The sequence below is a fragment of the Lynx rufus genome, unplaced genomic scaffold (assembly GCF_022079265.1).
Source record: "Lynx rufus isolate CCGP_SWC_20201006 ecotype Redwood Valley unplaced genomic scaffold, mLynRuf1.p SCAF_16, whole genome shotgun sequence".
NCBI lineage: Eukaryota > Metazoa > Chordata > Mammalia > Carnivora > Felidae > Lynx > Lynx rufus.
The window spans coordinates 28,163,665-28,183,999 of record NW_025814830.1 but is presented as its reverse complement, the minus strand read 5'-3'; positions in this window follow the sequence as shown (position 1 = coordinate 28,183,999).

The following is a 20,335-nucleotide window of genomic DNA, read 5'->3' as shown; positions in this document are numbered from 1 at the left end:
AGGTGGAGAGAGCAAGGCCAGGGGACGACGAGTAGCTACCAGGGTGAGACGGCCGTCTTTCCCAAGCCTGGGCAGCAGGAAAAGCCTCAGAATGCTGTTGAGCCATCAGAAAGCTGCCCAGATGGGCTCACCAGACAGCTTGAGTTGGGGGTCAGGGGAGCGCAGGACTCACGGCGGGGGGGGGGGGGGCACATGGGTGGTGTTGGAGCTCTGGTTCCTGTCTGCCCGTTGGGGCTGGAGAAGGGCCGCGGGACCGCCTTCCAGAGCTCAGGGAGGTGGGTAAGAATGAGAACCTGATGGGTTTGGAATCCCAAGACCAGAGTTGGCTGAAGCAGATATGACGGTCCGTCGAGTTGGGTGATCGTGAACAGCCTGACCTCTGGCACCACCAGGAGTGGGCGTTTGCTGCTCAAGTCCCGGCCCTAAGTTCGGCCTGCGTAGCCTGCTCAGGGAGGGGGCGCTCCAACGCCATTTCTGCCAGGCCTCCCTGGAGAGCCAGGAATGCCTCTTGGGTATTCTCCTACCCAGCCAGCCCCGCTAACTCCCTCACGACCTTGAACCTGTCGCGCCAACTCTGAGCCTCAGTGTCCACCTCGGGAAGAAACATAATCAACACCTGCCTCTGCCAGCACAAGTGTTTGATTTGTTTGTTTGGGCCGCTTCTCCACAGGCGCTGAGCTGACAGGGTAACTAAACCCTCCCAGACGGACAGGCAGCAAGTTCGCCCGATGGAACTGAATGCCGGAGACAACCTAAGTACGCTCCGGTACGTCCGTGCGACGGACCGTTTTGCCGTCATCAGATGCTCTTGTCTGTTTCCAGACAATATACAGAGGCCGATGGCGGTTTTGCAAGATGTGTGTGCGCGCGCACGCACAACAGAGCAAGTTCACGTCTTTAACGCGTCTGTGAGGTCATAGGCTTTAGGAAGCGCACGGAGCTCTTATCTGTACCCTCAGCAAGTCCAGGATGGGGCAAATTACCTAACCTCACTCTTGGCCTCAGTTTCCTTTTCTGTAAAATGGGGGTGATATGGACGCCTAGCAGCCTCATCTAGTTGTTATAAAAACTAACTGAGTCGGGGCGCCTGGGTGGCTCAGTCAGTTAAGCATCCGACTTTGGCTCAGGTCATGATCCCGTGGTTTGTGAGTTCCAGCCCCGCGTCGGGCTCTGTGCTGACAGCTCAGAGCCTGGAGCCTGCTTCGGATTCTGTGTCTCCCTCTCTCTCTGCCCCTCCCCTGCTCGTGCTCTGTCTCTGCCTCAAAAATAAATAAAACATTAAAAAAATTTAATAAAATAAAAATAAAAACTGAGTTAATACAGAGTAAGGTTCTCAACACAGGCTCTTAAAAGACATCCAGTAAAATGTGAGCTGTCATGAGTTCCATAGAAGCTTAAAAAAAAAACGGGGGGGGGCAGGATTTGTCACAAAATGATAACCACGGTCACCAATGGTTTGTATTACATAAGTGCGAGCCAAACAAAAAAGGTGAGTTGTTTTTACGTCGTTTTGTTTTGTTTTGTTTTGTTTTGTTTTGTTTTAAGGAAGGAAAAGAGCACAAGGATGGGGCAGGGCTTATATATTTTCTGCATGGAAAATGTCCAAAATCTCTTGGGAAAGTGAAAAAGTGAGCTCACCAACAGTCCGCAGGGTGGGAGGTCAAGTTGCCAAATGAAACGCTGGTTCGCTCGCGAAATGAAAAATCTCCGCCAAGGAATAGGTCCCACTTCTCACAGTGGGGATCTCAGGAGCAGGACCGGGACAGGACAGGGAGGCCGGTGACGGTCCCAGGGCACAAAACCTGCACTTGCCCCACCCTGGGAGCTAGCGCGTCCTTCAACGTGTCCCCTGTCTGCCGCATTCCCCGCCCCCCCGCCCCCATTCCCCTGCAGGCTCAGGGTCCCACAGGACCTGCTGCAAACTTTCACTCACTCTGGGGCGCCTGGGTGGCTCCTTCTCTCTGTTTTCCACATTGTTTACTCTTCTAGTTATTTTCACCCTTTTCTTTATTTCTGCGTGGGGTTACTCTTCGTCATAATACTAAAGAGCTGTCTATTGAAACAACAGAATTGTTCTGGCGATGATTTTTGCATTTCTGTTGTTTGGTTTTCTTTCACGTTTTCTCTCATGTTTATTTCATCCATCGGGTACCAAGAAAGATGTACGACACTAAAAACGGACACAGTTACCCATTTGGATCCCCGGTGTGGAGGATTTGCTCTGTGAAATAACCCTGCCCTTTTGAGCACTCCCTGTGTGCTGGGCCCTGTGCTGTCACAGCGATTAGCTCAGCTAACCTTTCTACAGCCGTTCCATCTAGGGTGGGTGAATATCCCCATTTTAAGATGGGCAACATGACGGGGCGCCTGGGTGGCTCAGTCGGTTGAGCGTCCGACTTCGGCTCAGGTCATGATCTCCCAGTCCGTGGGATCCAGCCCCGCGTCGGGCTCTGTGCTAGCAGCTCAGAGCCTGGAGCCTGCTTTCGGATTCTGTGTCTCCCTCTCTCCCTACCCCTCCCCTGCCGGCTCTCTGTCTCTTTCTCAAATAATAAACATTAAAAATATAAAATAAAAAAAATATGGGCAACATGAAGTTCGGAGTTCAGAGACCTCAAGAGGCTTGCTCAGGGTTGCACAGCTAATAAGAAATGGAGGAGGGACTTGAGCCCTTGGAGTCAGTCCCTGGAGCTTATACCTTCAAAAGATACCCCGCGCGGCTCTACTGAGCCCGCATTTGCCCATATAACTGCATCTTCAGCCGTCCTACCCCGGGATGCCCCTGGCACCTTTTTTTCTTTTTTTTCCTTTTGGTGGCTCCATATGCAACAGGTCTAATGCGAATGTGATGTGGCAAAGAACCCAAATATTCCACCAAGCAAATCCCACTCTCTGCCCCGTCCCTGGGTCGCACCAAAGGTTTTTCTTTCTTTCTTTTTTTTTTTTTTTTCTTTTCCTCTCTTTTGTGGCGAGGCCTCATTTCTGACTTGATGGAAACATTTGTAATAGATAATCAAATGCTGATACGTTGCAAGGGACAATGCCTTATTTGTTAAATATAAATGAACATGAACACGGGTCCTCTGTGCCAGGAAGGCAAAGGGTTCGGACGCCTTTTCAGAGGGACAGGCTGAGCCCCAGGAAAGAAAGCCGGGAGCCCCGAAAGGGTCTGGTCTAGGACGGTGATCGTCGGACAGCTCTTGTGTGACAAGATACATAGTTTCTTTTCAGCAACAGGCAGATTATTGGTTACTATAGTTTCCCTAATGCTCAAATACAGCTCAGGCCTAAGCTGAACAGAATAGGTTAAAAGGTGCCGAAGTTTGGCCCGGGAAGCCACATGTTGAGAATCAGACACCAAACAAAGCAAAAAGCACATCTCCCTGGTCTTTGATGTCTTTTCTGAGGGATGTAGAGTAAGAAAAATACAACCGGTGCTCAGGCCAGGGGCTTGATGGGCCCCTGTGACAATGGCCGGCAGAGTGGGGGCTGAACACAATGCCGAGACAATGTCCCCAATCCCAGGCGTCCCTGGGCGCGCCATTCGTTCACAAACACTCCGCTGGAAAGAGCATTTTAGCCCCCGGTTTCTTAGAAAGTTCCTGCTGGCCTCCCTGGCCCAGCTGAACCGGCTGCCTTCCCGACCAGACCTTTTTACAAGGACCCTTCTGAGAGCTGCGACTTTCTCCCTAAAATGCCCCTGCCCCCCAGCCGCGTACACAAAGCCACACTTAGCACCATTTTCCCCCCACTTGTTTTAAATTCTCCTGGATCTGCATAAACCTCTTTTCTCAACTTCTGACAAAGAGAGAGGCTTTCTCCCCTCAAATAATTCCTCCTGGCTCTAAAATATTGCCTCGCGCAGCCCTTGGAGGCGACGGTGTGATGTTTTTCATAAACGGGATTAAATTAACCACTATTTATGCCGGCGATGTGGGTTTCTCCTCTTCTGCCGGGATCGGTTTATTTCATTTCGCTTTTTATTTAAATTTAGGGAGCAGATAAGTGTGCTTTCACATCGAGAGATCTCCATCCACCTCCAGCCTGCTGCATCTGGGAAAGTAAGTGTGTGGGAGATTATGAGAGAGAGAGAGAGAGAGAGAGAGAGAGAGAGAGAGACAAGCTTACCCATGGAGTTCTGAATGTTTTTTGGTGGTTGTTGCAGCATTGTGTTCCGAGTTGTCATTAGTTCTTTATGATGTTTCATGAAAAATATCTAATTGTAACAACTGTATTCCTCGAGCGAACATATTCCTTGATTTGAAGCACTCACAATGGCCATAGGATAACTGTCCTTGAATTTGAGCCCTTTGTGGGCCGTCAATAGGCTTACAATGTGCTGAATTAGCAGGCATATTAATGGGCCCATGCAATAGGCACCCATTCTTCAGCCTCAAATCTTCTTATGCAAATACCCCATGAATTCAGTTCAAAGAGCTGCCTTCAAAATGAGCCGAGCACCCCCCTCAGGAGGGACCCCCGGGCGAAAGTGACATGAGAAAAGTTTGGACACTTGTTTTTATAACTGGACATGATCTTGTTATCATAATCTGATACTGGTCACTTGCATGGCCGGCTTGTAGGATTTTAAACCCTTAACAGAGAGAGATAATCTTGGCCTTTGTAGGAGTGTGGACAGAATCCCGGCGTGCGGGAAAGCCGGCACTGAGATGCACAGTTCCCGCTTTCTCAAACAAAACTTTTCATGATAAAAGCTTTTATCCCGGGATAATCGCCCGGCTGGATTGCGGTGGGGTTGGTCAGGTTGGCCGAAGGGCGGTAAAGGAACATTTTAAAAAAATGAAAATAACCGATTCTCGAGACGCCCCACAATCAGGAGGAATCAGCTGTCAGGGTCCCCACAATGGGAGCTGTGGAATTTTCAAAGATCCCAGAGAGAGCGGATTTTTTTGGTGGTGGTGGTGGTTTTTTTTTTTTTTTTTTTTTTTTTTTTTTGGTAACCTCTCCTTAGCCCCAAACAAGATAACATAAGGCTTAGCTAGCATTTCTGGGGGTACCCACATGCACCAGGCATTTTTATTCCGTTCTTAGCCCTTCGCATGTATCAACTTGTTGAATTTTTACAAATACCCTATAAAGTAGCTACAATTCTGATCCCCATTTTACAGATGAGAAAAAATGAGGAAAGGAGGTAAGTGCGTGCTGTGGGCGCGTTAACTAACTCCGGCGGGAAACTTTCTCCAGGACGACTTTTCTTGCCGGAAGAATGTGCTTCCTGTCCCCTGTCCCCCTGTGGGCTGGGTGGCCGAACCAGCAGTAGGATTTTGGGCCACCAAGCCCCTAATAAGCTGTTCTTTCCTCCTTGGCACAGTTACATGATAAACTTGTATTTATACTAATATTTTAAAGAAGAATACAGATTTTAAAGTTTATTAATTTATTTTGGGAGAGAGAGAGAGAGAGAGAGGGAGAGAGAGGATCCCAAGCAGGCTCTGAGCTATCAATGCAGAGCCCGATACAGGGCTCGATCCCACAAATTGCGAGATCATGACCTGAGTCGAAACCAAGAGTCAGACGCTCAACCGACTGAGCCATGCAGGTGCCCCTAGAAGAATACGGATTTAATAGTAATGCTCCTTGGGGTGCCTGCGAGGCTCAGTCGGTTGAGCGTCCGACTTCGGCTCCGGTCACGATCTCGCGGTCCGTGAGTTCGAGCCCCGCGTCGGGCCCTGTGCTGACAGCTCGGAGCCTGGAGCCTGCTTCGGATTCTGTGTCTCCCTCTCGCTCTCTGCCCCTTCCCCACTCGTGCTCTGTCTCTCTCACTCTCAAAAATGAATAAATGTTAAAAAAAAATTAAAAAAAATAATAGTGATGCTCCCTGATATTGTGACACTATACTTGCATATAGAGCTGAATCCCATGGCCACCCGGAAGATAAATACACTGAGAGGGTACCTTACGAGCTGAAAGTCAGCTATTGCTTAACAAGAAGTAACAGATCGCGTGGCTCCTCAAAAGGAACAGCTGGTGTTTTCGGACCGTTTGCCCATTATTTACTCCGTATTTACTGAGCATCGATTCATGAATACCTCATACTCACACTGTAAAGAAGGTAGGCTCTAATTTTCACTTTACGGCTGAGGAAACTGAGGCCCGGATTGGTTCAGCAATCTCTCCAAGGTCAAGGAGTTGAGATTTGAACCCGAGAACTCTGGGTCACCCTGCCATCACTCTGCTACACGCCCGTCAGAATGTTCCAGCCCCCCCTGGGGGGACCGTGGCTGCGCATCGCCTTGATCTGCCCTGCCGGGCACTGCCACTCCCACCAGTTCATTCGAGGTCACCTTCCTTCCCCCAAAGTCACTTTGAGCCCAATTTCTTTCCTTGCCCCTTCGCTCCCCACCTGTCTGTGGGAGTCTTTGGTTAGTTCCACGTTCTTCGGTTGGTTAAATCTCGCGTGTCCTCGCTGGGTGTGTGCTCAGGTCGCGTGCGTGTTTGTATTTGTGTATTTGGGTGCTGGGGGCCGTGTGCACACATGTACGGTGGGAAGGATAGTTGTGGGGAGGGGGAGGCAGAGAAGGAACGGGATGATTTATCGTCAGGGAGACGGAAGAACTCAGAGACAGAGAACTTGCCCAGGGTTCCGGATCTGGGTCGACCCCTCCAAGAGACTCTCAGGCAAGAGACGTCTTCTCACACTATCGCACACCCCTCCCTGAGCTGGAAGGCTTGCGAGGTTTGTTACCAAAGGGATCAAGTCACACAAGCGTGAGATGTGTCTGTGCTCCCCAGAATAACGTAAAACAACAATACATGATAATAACAGTAATAGTAAACACTAATTGTAGATGCTTTATCATGCCCCAGGCACTGTGCTACGGGTTTTACGTGTGTAATCCACTGGCAATAGATGGGACAACGCAAAAGAGAAAAAAATGTTGCAAATGTGGACTAAAACAAGCCATTGCTGGGAACATAGGACGGAGGTCGGAGAAGGTTAATGAGGAATGGTGTAGTGGTCAGCTTAGGCGCCATGACGAAATGCCACAGACTAGGTTGCTTGAACAATGGATTTATTTTCGCGTAGTTCTGGGGCTAGAAATCCAAGATCAAGGTGCCATCGAGTTGCTTGGTTTCTGGTGAAGCATCTCTTCCTGGCTTGCAGAGGGCCATCATCTCACCGTGTCCCCCCCCACCCCCGCCCGTGACCTTTTCTTTATGTGCATGTGCACGTGAGTGGGAGCACAGAGAGGGGAGAGAGAGACAGACAGACACACACACACACACACAGCGCTCTGATGTCTCGTCGTTTTTTTTGAGGATACCAGTCAGATGACAGCCCCACCCGTATGACCTCCCAAACGCCCGTATCTCCAAATACGGCCACACTGGGGCTTAGGGCTTCAGTATATAATTCCGGAGGGGACACAAGTCAGCCCACAACAAATGGGGCCTCTGGGAACACCTGCTGGAGATAGGAGCATTGGAGGCTGAACGAATGATTTGAACAAGCAAGCTGCAGGCAGGCAGACTGCTTTTGTTTGCTCTGCAACCATGCTTTTATTTTTATTTATTACTGCTTTATTTATTTTTGAGGGAGAGCGCGCACAAGCAGGGGAGGTGCAGAGAGGGAGGGGACCGAAGATCCGAAGCGGGCTCTGTGCTGAGGGCAGCGAGCCCACCACCGCAGGGCTTGAACTCACGAACTGCGAGATCGTGCTCCACTGACGGGTCAGCCGGGCGCCCCTGCACAGTGTTTTTAAAATGGGGAGAGAAAGCACCTCAGTATTCCGCTTATTTGAAAAATGGAAAGCTTTGGCGATACTGAGCTGGCCCTTCCCAAACCGTGGCAGCTGGCTGGTGGGTGCTTTGTCTAGAAGCCCCCAGCTTCCCTTTTCCAGAGTCCTTACCGCGTCCTATGGGGCAGGCCCACGAGTCCGCGTCCAAAACTTTAGCAGGAAGATGCATATCCAAATTCACACCTTTCGAGATTTCGGAGAGACGATATGGTGTCTACCTTCTATGACCTTACACCCCAACGCCGTCTGGGGCAGCACCCCCCGTAATGAGTCAACTCTTACTTCTGGAGTAAAGCGTCTGAACATTCACGCCGAGTGGGATAAATGAAGGCTTTAGGTGGCCTCTCATCTGGTCCGGTCAGAGTTTGCTGGCAAATAAGAGTTGGTCAGAACAGATTCTGCCACAGAGGATTTACAGAAAACGTGCCGCGTCCAAAGGCTTGCGCGTTTGGGAGTCTCAGGTAAGGAGTTGGGTCCCGTCTTACACCCACCCAGCCTGCTTCACTCACGTGAGTCCTGGCCTCGCCCCGACAGACGTCTCCTTTTTTAAATTCTTTTATTGTATTGTATTGTATTGTATTGTATTTATTTTGTTTTGTTTTATTTCTTACTTCTGCTTTAACAGATGAAGTATAGGGGACAGTATGTGGGAGAAAGAAGGGTTTCTAGGCCCAAAGGCTTGGAGGCAGCAAGGGAGATATTTGCCAGCAAATGTTTAATGTAACTTTTCTTTAAAATAATTCTGTGAGGGGCGCCTGGGTGGCTCAGTCGGTTGGGCGTCCGACTTCGGCTCGGGTCACGATCTCGCGGTCCGTGAGTTCGAGCCCCGCGACGGGCCCTGTGCGGACGGCTCAGAGCCCGCAGCCTGCTTCCGATCCTGTGCCTCCCTCTCTCTCTCTGCCTCTCCCCTGCTCATGCTCTGTCTCTCTCTGTCTCAAAGATAAGTAAAAACATTAAAAAAATAAAATTAAAAAGTAATAACAATTTTGTGAAAGGGACATATGCTTCAGAAAACTCGTCAGAGTAAAAATTATAGCGTGTCCCTCCTACGGTCCTGCTTCCGTCCACCGAAGCTGGTTTCAGGCTGTGGGCTAGGAGGAGAGCGACTCTAGATGATTCTGTAGAAGACCGTACGTGACACTAGATCGTGCACCCAGCCTCAGCAAGGATACGGGCCACACTGTTGCTGACGCCATCATCCAAATGCTGCAACCTAGGGCTCTGTTCGCGCTGCATGTGAGTTTGGACAGACACGAATGCCAAAGGGTGCTCAGAAATTAGTGTGGCCGCAGGAGTCACATGGACCCGCAAACATAATGAAAACCTCTGTTTACCATTTCATCTAGGGCCACAATGAGAGAGGAAATACAATGGACCTGATTATACCTTTACTGTTTTTCTAGAAACCAAAAATCACGTTTATTTACCATCCACACAGGCCGTTTGAACGTTTAAGTCAGGTCCTGTCCCTCCCCTTACTTGACTTCTCCGCGATGAATGAATAAGACAAAGATGTCTGCCATCGGGGAACTTTAGATTTCCCTTGGGGAGGCTGGTCGCCTGACTCCTCCCACACTGCCTGTTACCAGTTCAGGGGAGAGACCCGGAAGGCAACAGGTTTACCCTTAAGTGCCATTGGAAGAGAGGAAACTGAGTCACGTCTGGTGGAAGGATTTACCCTGGTCCTTTCTCCTGATTTGGCCGCATTCGATTACAATCACAAATCAAATAGTTCTAACTTACATCCTCGATTTGCATCATATTGGATCGTTCCCTTGAAGAAAGATAACTCATTTCATGTGTTTGGTTCAGTTAGGTCTTTTTCCCTTGACCGTCCACGTAGAAAGGATCTCAGGAGATGACTGTGGTTTAGATCACCATCTCTCTTACGAGCACATTCTGTACTTCAGGGAGGTCTCGACTTTCCCCAGAGTTTTTCCTGGAGGGTAATTGGAAACTGTGCTTAACGTACCATGGCTTTTCAAATTGAGTTGAAAAGTTCATCAAAATGTCATTAATCTGCTTTACATAGCCTTTCTTGATTAAGTCAAACTTGTATCTGACCAATTATTTATGAAACAGCGCTCTTGATGGAGCGTTTTTGGCATCTGTGGCCCGACGTTAGGTTGGCAAAGGGAATGAGCACTTCACACCTGGGGGGCCCCGAGACCTACTCAAATGCCATCACGGCCCATCCTTTGGCCCGAGGAGACGCTGCGGTCCCCCCTGGTAACTTGTAACTGATCACCACCGTCTCGTTGCCAAGTGCAGTTGCTACACGTGAAGGGTGATGGCGGGGTGGGCACAAAAAAGCCATCCCCTCTCATCTTGGGGTGACTGTTGGGAAGAACCTCTTGCATATTTCAAACCGCTGTAACCCACGTTTGATTTCGCTCAGGCTGCCCTCTGGAAGGGGCACCAAGGGAAGCGGCTGGGCCGGCCCTTCTGACCTCCGCCCTGCAGCGGGGTTGGCAAAGAAGTGAATCCAGAACTTGGGCTAGAACCTCAACAGTGGCAATAATCACCCTGGTGGCAGCGAGCGTGTGGTTCTATGCGCTGGACACAGGGTTCTTACAATATCTCAGTGAAAGGATTATTGGCCTCTTTTCTCTGATAAAGAGGCAGAGGCTCTACGAGGTTAGTCTGTTTACGCAAGATCTCGGGATCGAGGCTGGAACCTGAGTCTTTTTTTTCTTCTTTTCTTTTTCAATTTTTTTAATGTTTATTTATTTTTGAGAGAGAGAAACAGTGTGAGTGGGGGAGGGGCAGAGAGCGAGGGAGACACAGAATCTGAAGCAGGCTCCAGGCCCCACGATTGTCAACACAGAGCCCGACGCGGGGCTCGAACCCGCGAACCGTGAGATCATGACCTGAGCGGAAGTCGGACACTCAACTGACTGAGACACCCGGGCGCCCCTCTTTTTTTTTTTTTTTTTCTTCTTTTTTTTCTTTTTTTTCTTCTTTTTTTTTTTATTCGTTTCTCTTCTTTTTTTTTTTTTTTTCTTCTTTTAAATGAGGAATTTTGATATTGGAAACATGTAAGTTTTTAAAGTTTTTATTTATTCTGAGAGAGAGCACATGCAGGGTAGGGGTGGGGAGAGGGAGAGAATCCCAGGCAGGCTCTGTTCTCAGTGGAGAACATTACTCGGGGCTCGATCCCGTGAACCACGAGATCATGAGTTGAGCTGGAATCAAGAGTTGGACACTCGGGGCGCCTGGGTGGCGCAGTCGGTTAAGCGTCCGACTTCAGCCAGGTCACGATCTCGCGGTCCGTGAGTTCGAGCCCCGCGTCAGGCTCCGGGCTGATGGCTCGGAGCCTGGAGCCTGTTTCCGATTCTGTGTCTCCCTCTCTCTCTGCCCCTCCCCCGTTCATGCTCTGTCTCTCTCTGTCCCAAAAATAAATAAACGTTGAAAAAAAAATTTAAAAAAAAAAAAAAAAAAAAAGAGTTGGACACTCAACTGACTGAGCCACCAGGTGCCCCAGAACCCAAGTCTTTCTGTGTGAAAGAAAGGTATTCTGGCACTTAGTTGTTATGACTGAGTCATTTTTATCGCCCCCAATCGGTTTCCTTGGGACAGAGGGGACATTTCTCAGCCTAGTTGTCAGAAGGCCACAGACCCCTAGTGGGTGAAACCATGTTTAATGACTTAGGCAGGAATCACAAAACCGTGGCATCTTTTTTTTTTTTTTTTTTAATGTTTGTTTTTTGAGAGACAACGAGACAGAGTGCAAGTGGGGGAGGGGCAGAGAGAGAGGGAGACACAGAATCCGAAGCGGGCTCCAGGCTCGGAGGCGTCAGCACAGAGCCCGAGGCGGGCCTCGAACCCGTGAACCACGAGATCATGACCTGAGCCGAAATCGGATGCCTCACCGACTGAGCCGCCCAGGAGCGCCCACCCGCCACCCCCCAAACCCGTGGCATCTTAAAGAGGACACACTCTGCCAGGAGATACAGGGCAGCGTAGAATCAGGGAATCAGTGAAGACCAGATGGAAAATTCCAGGAAACATCCACTGTGTCCGAGAACAGGCCGGAAGGGTGGTCTCCCAGGGGCCGCCCTGACCCAGGCGCGAAGCTGAGCCCGCACACACTCCTCCGGGGCTTCTGAGAAGGAGGAAGCTGCGTGCTCTGGCACGGTGGCCGCACCAGGCCTGGACCCAAGTGACTGTGGCTTCCCTATTTGTCACGGTGGCAAAAATACGGCAGGTGCGGCGCCTGGAACTTCTGCCAGCAAGCTCAACGCATGCCATTAGACCGAGTTATGTGGGTCAAGGTTCCTCTGCGAGAGCGAGAGGGAATGAGACAGAACCGGTATTTCTGGAGTTTCAGAAGCTTCAGGGTTTCCTGACGGTGCTCTGGGCAAGCAGCCACCAACACCTCGAGACTCAGCCAGATCCTGTTTTATGAGTTTCTAGGTCCCCCAAAGACATCTTTATTAATGGCTGACTCCAGAGTGTGGCTTTTTAGGGTCAAGTCTCCCATATATCTCCGGTATCTCCTGCAGGGAGGGGAGGGGGACATGGGCACACGGACTGCTGGGTTTCTTTGCGTTCGTTCCTTACGCTTTGAACTTGCTCCTCTCTCCCTTTTTCCCTTCTCCTTCTTCTTCGAGGTTTTAAGTCTGTGGAGAGGTTTCACAGTAAGTGGAATGTGAAACACATCACCCCAGTGCATCAGCACCTCCCTCCCTGCCTGGCGGGGGGGGGACTGTTCTGTAAGAAGGACCACCTTCCGTGAAATCATTGTGGCTGCACTGGCTTTAGCTATGAAGGAGAAAGGCCCCCTCGGAACTACCTTAAGCAAAAATGGGAAATCTACTTATTGCCTCGTGCAGCCAAGAAGTGCCCGGGGGCGGGGTGGGGGTGGGGTGGCCTAGATCCGGGCTGAACCTCTCATCAGATGATGTTAACAAGATCTGGTCTCTCTCCTCTTCTGTCTCTTTGTTGGCTCTCCCTTCAGGCCCGCTGACTCCTTAATTGGTGCAACGGCTTCCGGCTCCCAACTCTTCTCCCAACGGTCGGGGAGTGTCTCTAATTGGTTCAGGATGGGTCATATGCCTATCTCTGAACCAAATGGTCAGAAGATGGGGTGTGCTGATTGGCTCGTACCTGGGTCTCATGGCACGCTGGCGCTTAGAACAGAAGGGCTCCTCCCAAACCACACGGAGTGAGAAACGGGGCCAGGTAGGGGCGGGGTGGGGGCAAAGGGTGGGGAAGACCCAGAAGACATACAGATTTTGGTTTTCTTTCTTTTTTTAATGTTTATTTTTTGAGAAAGAGAGAGAGAGAAAGCAGGGGAGGGGCAGAGAGAGAGAGGGAGACACAGAATCCGAAGCAGGCTCCAGGCTCCGAGCCATCAGCACAGACCCCAGTGCGGGGTTCGAACTCACGGACCCCGAGATCATGACCTGAGCTGAAATTGGACGCCACCCAGCTGCCCCCAGATTTTTGTTTTCAAAAGACAGAGAGCCGTTGCCCAAGGTTAGCGTGTTGCTACCAAAGATCCGACGTCTTGCGGCAACTCCTTGAATGAATAACTTGCAAACAGTGCGCCTGGTCTTAGTATCCCGGGTACTGGAGAAGTGGGACATTGCTGAAGCACGTAGATTTGCCAGACTCTTATTGTGGAAGCGCAGGAGGAGGCAAGGCTGACCTTGCTTCGATGTCATTTTTTTTTTTTTAATTTTTTTTTCAACGTTTATTTATTTTTGGGACAGAGAGAGACAGAGCATGAACGGGGGAGGGGCAGAGAGAGAGGGAGACACAGAATCGGAAACAGGCTCCAGGCTCCGAGCCATCAGCCCAGAGCCTGACGCGGGGCTCGAACTCACGGACCGCGAGATCGTGACCTGGCTGAAGTCGGACGCTTAACTGACTGTGCCACCCAGGCGCCCCATCGATGTCATTTTTTAATCAATGTGCAACACGTCCTAGAACAGCCCTATTGGCCACCTTGGCCACTAACTCTTGTTCCTCTGCGAAATCCTGTTGGATGTGTTGCTGGGTTTTTCTTCTGATCCCCGGGAACTCTGCTGTGTTTTCTCCACTTAGCAAGGAAATGCTACTCTGCGTGTAAAACGTATCTAGAAAAAGAAAAGAAACCTGGAGTCTTAACAACTGAGAAAAATCTAAAATGAAATCCCGTACGCTGACAATACTATCTTCCACTCTCATGGAAATTTTAACCTTTCAAGTACAGTCACACCCATCATTACTCTTGATCAGCGAGGACTCCTGTTTTTGACCCTCACGATATCGCTGTGCGGAAAGTAGGGCTGGAGACATTTCTTATGTGCGTCCTTATCGGACGTTGCTCAGAGAGGCTGTATTAACTAGGAAGGTTTCTGGCTGCAGAAACAGAAAGCCAAAGGCCCGGGCTATGACTGAACCGACATTTCTTTTTCTCCAATAACCAGAAATCCAGAGGCTGGTGGTTGAGGCTGTTTATGTGCTCAGTGAAGTCACCCGAAACCTCGGCTCTATTTCTCTTTTCTGTGATCCCTCCTGGGCCGGCTTTTATCTTTCTGCTTGTCATCACGTAGCTGGGAGCAGGTTGCTGCAGGTGCCCAGATCGTGTCCAGTCAAAGCAGGAAGAATGGAGAGAAAGCTTGGAGACCGGCACCCCTGTATCAGGCAACCAAAAGCCCCCCCCCCGCCCCCACCTCCCTTGGACCATCCAGTCCTCATTAGGCCTCTGCTTACCTTTTATTGGTCAGAGCCGTGTCACGTGGCCGCTCCCGGCTTGCAAACGACACTGGGGAGGGAAGGAAGAATCAGATTTCCAGCTGCATCACGGGAGGTGGCAAAGGGAGGGAGGGAACCAGCGCTGAATTAGGCAACCCGCCGCACCCACCACAGCGGACGAGGCCTTGCTCAGTATCACGCGCTAGCCAGTCTAGGACCCCGGTGTCCTGACACGTACCTCTGAGCTTACTTTACGAGGATGAGGCTACGTCGGTCTTTCTGTAATGACCCCGTTTCCAGAAAGACGGAGCTCCTTGACGAACCCAGAAGAAGCACTTGCTCTTTAGAAATTCCACCCATTCCATTTAGTTGACTGGAAATTGTGTTTGCATCCCCACTGCCTTTTTTAACCAGACATCACGGGGCTATTTATAACTGCAATAATACTCGAAGTAATAATAACAATGACTCAGTCCCAACAGTCCTGCAATATGCCGCTCTGTATCTTGGATCTCAGATATAAGAAGCTCAAGATAATCGGAGTGTAAAACCCCAAACACATCGCCTACCCGGAAACCCGCTGGGTAGAGATGAAACATCACGGCAAACAGGTACACTTATAGAGCAGTATTTTTCAGCTGCGGCCCCTTCGTGGGTGGCGAATTCAATTTCGTGGGCCCATGGCTGGCGTTAAAAAAAAATACGGAATAGGGGCGCCTGGGTGGCTCAGTCGGTTGGGCGTCCGACTTCGGCTCAGGCCACGATCTCACGGTTCGTGGGTTCGAGCCCAGCATCGGGCTCTGTGCTGACCGCTCAGAGCCAGGAGCCGGCTTCGGATTCTGTGTCTCCCTCTCTCTCTGACCCTCCCTCGTTCGTGCGCTGTCTCTCTCTGTCTCAAAAATAAATAAACATTAAAAAAAATTAAAAAAAAATGGGATAGAATATCATAGAAAAGAAAGTAGCAGAGCGCGTCGCGCATAGAAAGGGGAGTCTGACCGCGGAACTTTCCTTTCAGCGTCTGTGGGTATGTGCCCACGCACACGCACCCCGTGGGCCACAGTCAACAAGTTTGAAAAACACTACATACTGTTTGCCCAGAAATGAGAGAGCGAATACAAGCAGAGGCGGAAGCCCGTGTTAACGCAGGAGAAGCCAATGCTACGGGGACTCGGGCCACTAATGTATTGTCCTTCTGCTTCCTAATTATCTTGAAAGCCTGCTTGAAGGGGGCTTTGCACACATTTCAATAACCCTACTGCCACTCTCTGTCTCTTTGGGCTGAGTGGCCCGTCATCCCTGGCACCTCGGCGAGCCAGCGCCGGCTAATTAGAGCGGCTGCTCTCGGAGACAGGCCTCGTTCGGTGTTACAATTCCCCGGAGTCAGTCTCCTGTGGCACTTCGGATTGGTGGCCTGGAGTACTTGGTTCCTTGCCTCCGAGTGGTGATGAGCTCCTTGCAGCGCGAAGGGGAAGCGACGACGGGGGGTCTTAACGCCTCCCCCCTTTTAAAACCGGGGCCTCTGGGTTTGGGGTTCGGTATTTGGGCCTCCCTGCTTCGGAGTCAGCTAGATTTCTGTTAAAAGCCAGCAAATTTAAAATAGCCTGTCTGCCAGCATCGTCTTGCTTGCTTGTGAGAGATGCCTCTTGTTCTCGACCCAGACGCTATCTTTCTTTCTGTCAACATCCCTGATGCAGGACGGGGAGGGAAGAAAGAGAGCAAGCAAGCAGGGATGATGCTTTGGGGGAAAAGCCCAGCCATTCTCCTCCCCCGTGGCCCTGGGTACCCCCATAACAGGACCCAAACCCTCCGGACTTTAACTCAGCGGTTTTAAGACCAGTGACGCCCATCTCTTATGGTTCCTGCACCCATAGAAACGTAGCAAGAGTTATCAACTTTGCCAGTTCTCGCCGCCCAGGATACCATAGATCTCTGTTAAATCACCATCGTTACTCCAGGTCAAGGGACAACTAGAAAATATGCACCTTGAGCTTTGTTTAAGATCAGCAAACTGCAAAATCCTATGCTATTCTGCGACCTTCAACAGCATAATTAAAGCCTACACGTTAAAACTCAGATATGGTAAGAAATGTCACTTTATATATTTTCCATAACTGACCTCATCTCTCTCAAGGGTCCCTTTCTCATTGATTGCAGTGTCCCCGGGTTTAAGATCATCTCTGCTGAGTAAATATGAAATGTATTCAAAGTTCCTGACAGAGCTGTTTCTTCACAGTCCGACAATGTCTCCCTTGTCACTTCCAATATGGCGCCTGGTATGGAAGCTTACATGACTCCATGGCAGCGAAGAGAAGGGGGTAACAACCCTTGGGTTATTCTCTGGGGCCCCATTGAAGAGTCTGATGGCCCATTGCGTGGCAACCTAGCACCTTATATTGGCATCCGGAGGTGTGGACCCAATCCTTCTGGTCTTTGGAACATCGGGGTTTGAACCCACCGCTGAGGGCTTGGCCTCTGCAGTGGCCTCAAATTATGAAGCATGCCCTCTGTGGCTGCCTCACCTTAACCCTCTCCTGGCTCACTCTTTCTCACGATTTCTCTCTCCCTTCACTGTGTCATGTGGTAATTTGGGGGTACCCCACATGCTTTGGGCTGACTAAAGGCTAGCTTGTCTACCTTGACAGTGTCCTTGGACCATGCTGTTCCAGGTTGGGCATGAAGTCATGCCGTGCTGTGTCAGTCCTAAGCAACTGAAAAGACATTCATGCTTCCTGTCGGATGGGAACCTCTTTGACATCATGAACCCCATTCTCTCTAGGCTATGTGTATACAAAGCTTTACGTTCATGTCTCCGGGCCCGCTCTTGACATAAAAAAGGGAGTTCTGAATGTCTCCTTTTTCCCCAACAATGATCATTATTTCTAGACTCAACAGAGTCCACACTGAGGCACAATGTTGATCAGTGATCACTCTCTTTTCCTTCCCCCGAGACACTGAATGCAGAGATGGGGGGACACCACAGAAAAACTGGCAAGTAGACGTCATGCATGATCGTGTACGGGCACATCAGCATCGCTGATCATCATGGCTGGGGCGCACTGACGTCATCCACTCTCAGGCATGGGCCACATCGGCATCGTCGATTATCAGGTATAGGACATGTGGGTTTAGCTCTAAACACATTTTTCATCTTGAAGCTGAGTGACAGGACGTGGGGGCTCATCTTAAGATCCTCGCTACTCTTCCATAGTCAAGAGTTAAAAATCAGTCATTAAGAATACACATAGGGGCGCCTGGGTGGCTCAGTCGGTTAAGCGTCCGACTTCAGCCAGGTCACGATCTCGCAGTCCGTGGGTTCGAGCCCCGCGTCGGGCTCTGGGCTGACGGCTCGGAGCCTGGAGCCTGCTTCCCATTCTGTGTCTCCCTCTCTCTCTGCCCCTCCCCCGTTCATGCTCTGTCTCTCTCTGTCCCAAAAATAAATAAACGTTAAAAAAAAAATTAAAAAAGAATACACATGCCCATCGCACCGAGAGACGTAAGCCATGGTCACGGTCAGGTTGAAAGCTCCGAGCACCTCCTCCCACTCAGCGGCTGGCGGGAGTCTGCAGCTGAAGTTTGGGCTGAACGTCGTCACAGCCCCGCTCTAGGCCACCGGAGGCTCCTGCTTCATTAAAGTGGCAGGGGAAGCCCCTAATTTAGCCAGATTTAATTTTCAACTTTTATAATTCATTTAAAATTTGATCAAGGAGTTAATTTATGACAAGGGCAAGAGGTGCCTTGCCAGCTCATCTGGTGGGCAAAGGCATTATAACTTAATTTATGGTTAAGGCAGCTTGCTATAATTGAGTGCAAAAAGGTGGTTTCTCGTCTGGAGTTTGGAGTCCCGTGGTGAGTGGAGACAGAAGTGGGCGTCCCGTGCTCTCCCTCGAGAGGTGGGCGCGTGGGTGTCAGTGCGCACGGAAGTAGAACCTTGGAGGAGCGGACGTTTTGATCAAAGGCCATTGATCAAAAGCTTGTCAAGGGGGTAGGGAAGCCGCTCCACACCCAGGACGTTCTGGACTTCTCCCATGGCCCTCGGGGGATGGGAACGGCTTCTGGAACAGGGCAGGAGGATGAGGCCGGCGGGTCTGCGACGCGACGGATGTGACCCAGAGCTGGAGGAAACTCCGAGGTGTTCCCCGCAAGGCCGGGAGGCGGCGAGGGCTTTGAATTCGTTCAGCAGCTCAGGCCATAGCGGGTGTGCGCGGGTGTGGGAGTGTGGGAACGTTTGCATGCCCGACTGTGAATGTGTGCGGTTGTTTGGATGGGGGCGGATGTGAGTCTATCTGTGCATGTGCACGGAAATGTATACACGCCCGTGACGGTGCGTGTGTGAACGTGGGAGACAAGTGTGTGGATCCGGGGGTGGGGGGTGCGCCTTGTCTGTGAACGTGGAAGAATGCGTGTATATCTGTGAACGTGCGGGGGGCAGGTGAGGACGCGTGTGCGGTTGTGAATATGTATGTGCCTCTGTCTGTCTGCCGATGGGAGGTGTCGTATTCATGGATAGAGGAGGGTGTCCTCGTGAATTTCTGTAGGTTTCCACGTGCCTGGCCGAGAGACGTGGTACGTTCGTGAATGTATGCACGGGTGTCGCATGAGCCCCGGGGCTGCATAGGGTGACTGCGGTGTAAATCTGGCGTGCAGGATTTTTTTTTAACGTCTTATTTTATTTTATTTATTTTTTTTTGGAGAAACAGAGCGTGAGCAAGGGAGGGGCAGAGAGAGAGGGAGACCCAGAAGCCACAGCAGGCTCCGGGCTCCGAGCTGTCGACACCGAGCCTCATGCGGGGCTCGAACCCACGAACGGGAGATCGTGACCTGAGCCCAAGCCGGGACGCTCGACCGACGGAGCCACCCCGGCGTCCCTGGTATTGGGGATTCTTATGCCCGGTTCATCTTCCTCACCTTTTCCTCATTCACAAAAATACGTGGGGCACCTTGTAAGTGCCGGACCCCGGGGGGGCCCCAAGACCGCAGGGGACAACGGTCCGCCATTGCCACACCCGCACTCAGACCGGGAGCAGACAGCCTGTTCCGAGGCCACCTAGGCCATGCATCTGCCTCCCGGGAGACCAAGGCACTTGGCTGACGGGGGCAGAGTGGGCTTCCGCACACTCAGGAAGCCAGAGACCTCTGGCTCCTGGGCATTGCCGGCTTCCCCCCCTGCGCCCCTCCCCAGTAGGCACCCGTACCTTCCTCGGCACCTTTGGGCCACTTGTCCGGCGAACGCACGGAAGACGTAGCACACGTCGGATCGACCGGGGATGCCGGCTTTGTTCTATCTTCAAACGTAAGCGATAACTTCCGGGGAGTTTGCGCCTGCACCGTACCTAGAGCCCTGCAAATGTGATCTCATTTAGTCCCCAGGGGTCCCACGGGCCAGGAACAATTATGCCCCATTGGGCGAGGAGGCAGTTGAAGCCCAGAGAGGTGCAATGGATTTCTCGAAGTCACGCAGCCGGCCAGTGGCCCTGCAGGGATTTGAACCCATGATTGTCAGACCCTGGGGCCCTGCCACTGTGATTTCATGCGAGTCCGTGGCTCCAGGCCCTCCCAAATCGACCCTCAGTTGACTATCCCGGGTCCAAGTTCCACCATCTGGAGTAGAAAGTGCCCCATTAGCTACAGGCCCCGTGAGCCGTGTGTGGCTGGTTTCCAGCCCCGGATCACCCTCTGCAGGTGTCCTTGGGCGGTGACCCCCGCCCCTGCACACCGAAGGTAGCAACTCTGGCCTCTGCCCACGCGGTGCCCAGTGCCCGGCAGACCTTGTACCCGGGTTCTTCCTCCACCCCACACACGGGTCCCCGAAGGCCCGTCTCGGAGGCCGTTTCCACCTCCCGTCGGCTTGGCATCACACCGTCCCTCCGAACCCATGGTCCTTCCCCGCTGTGTAG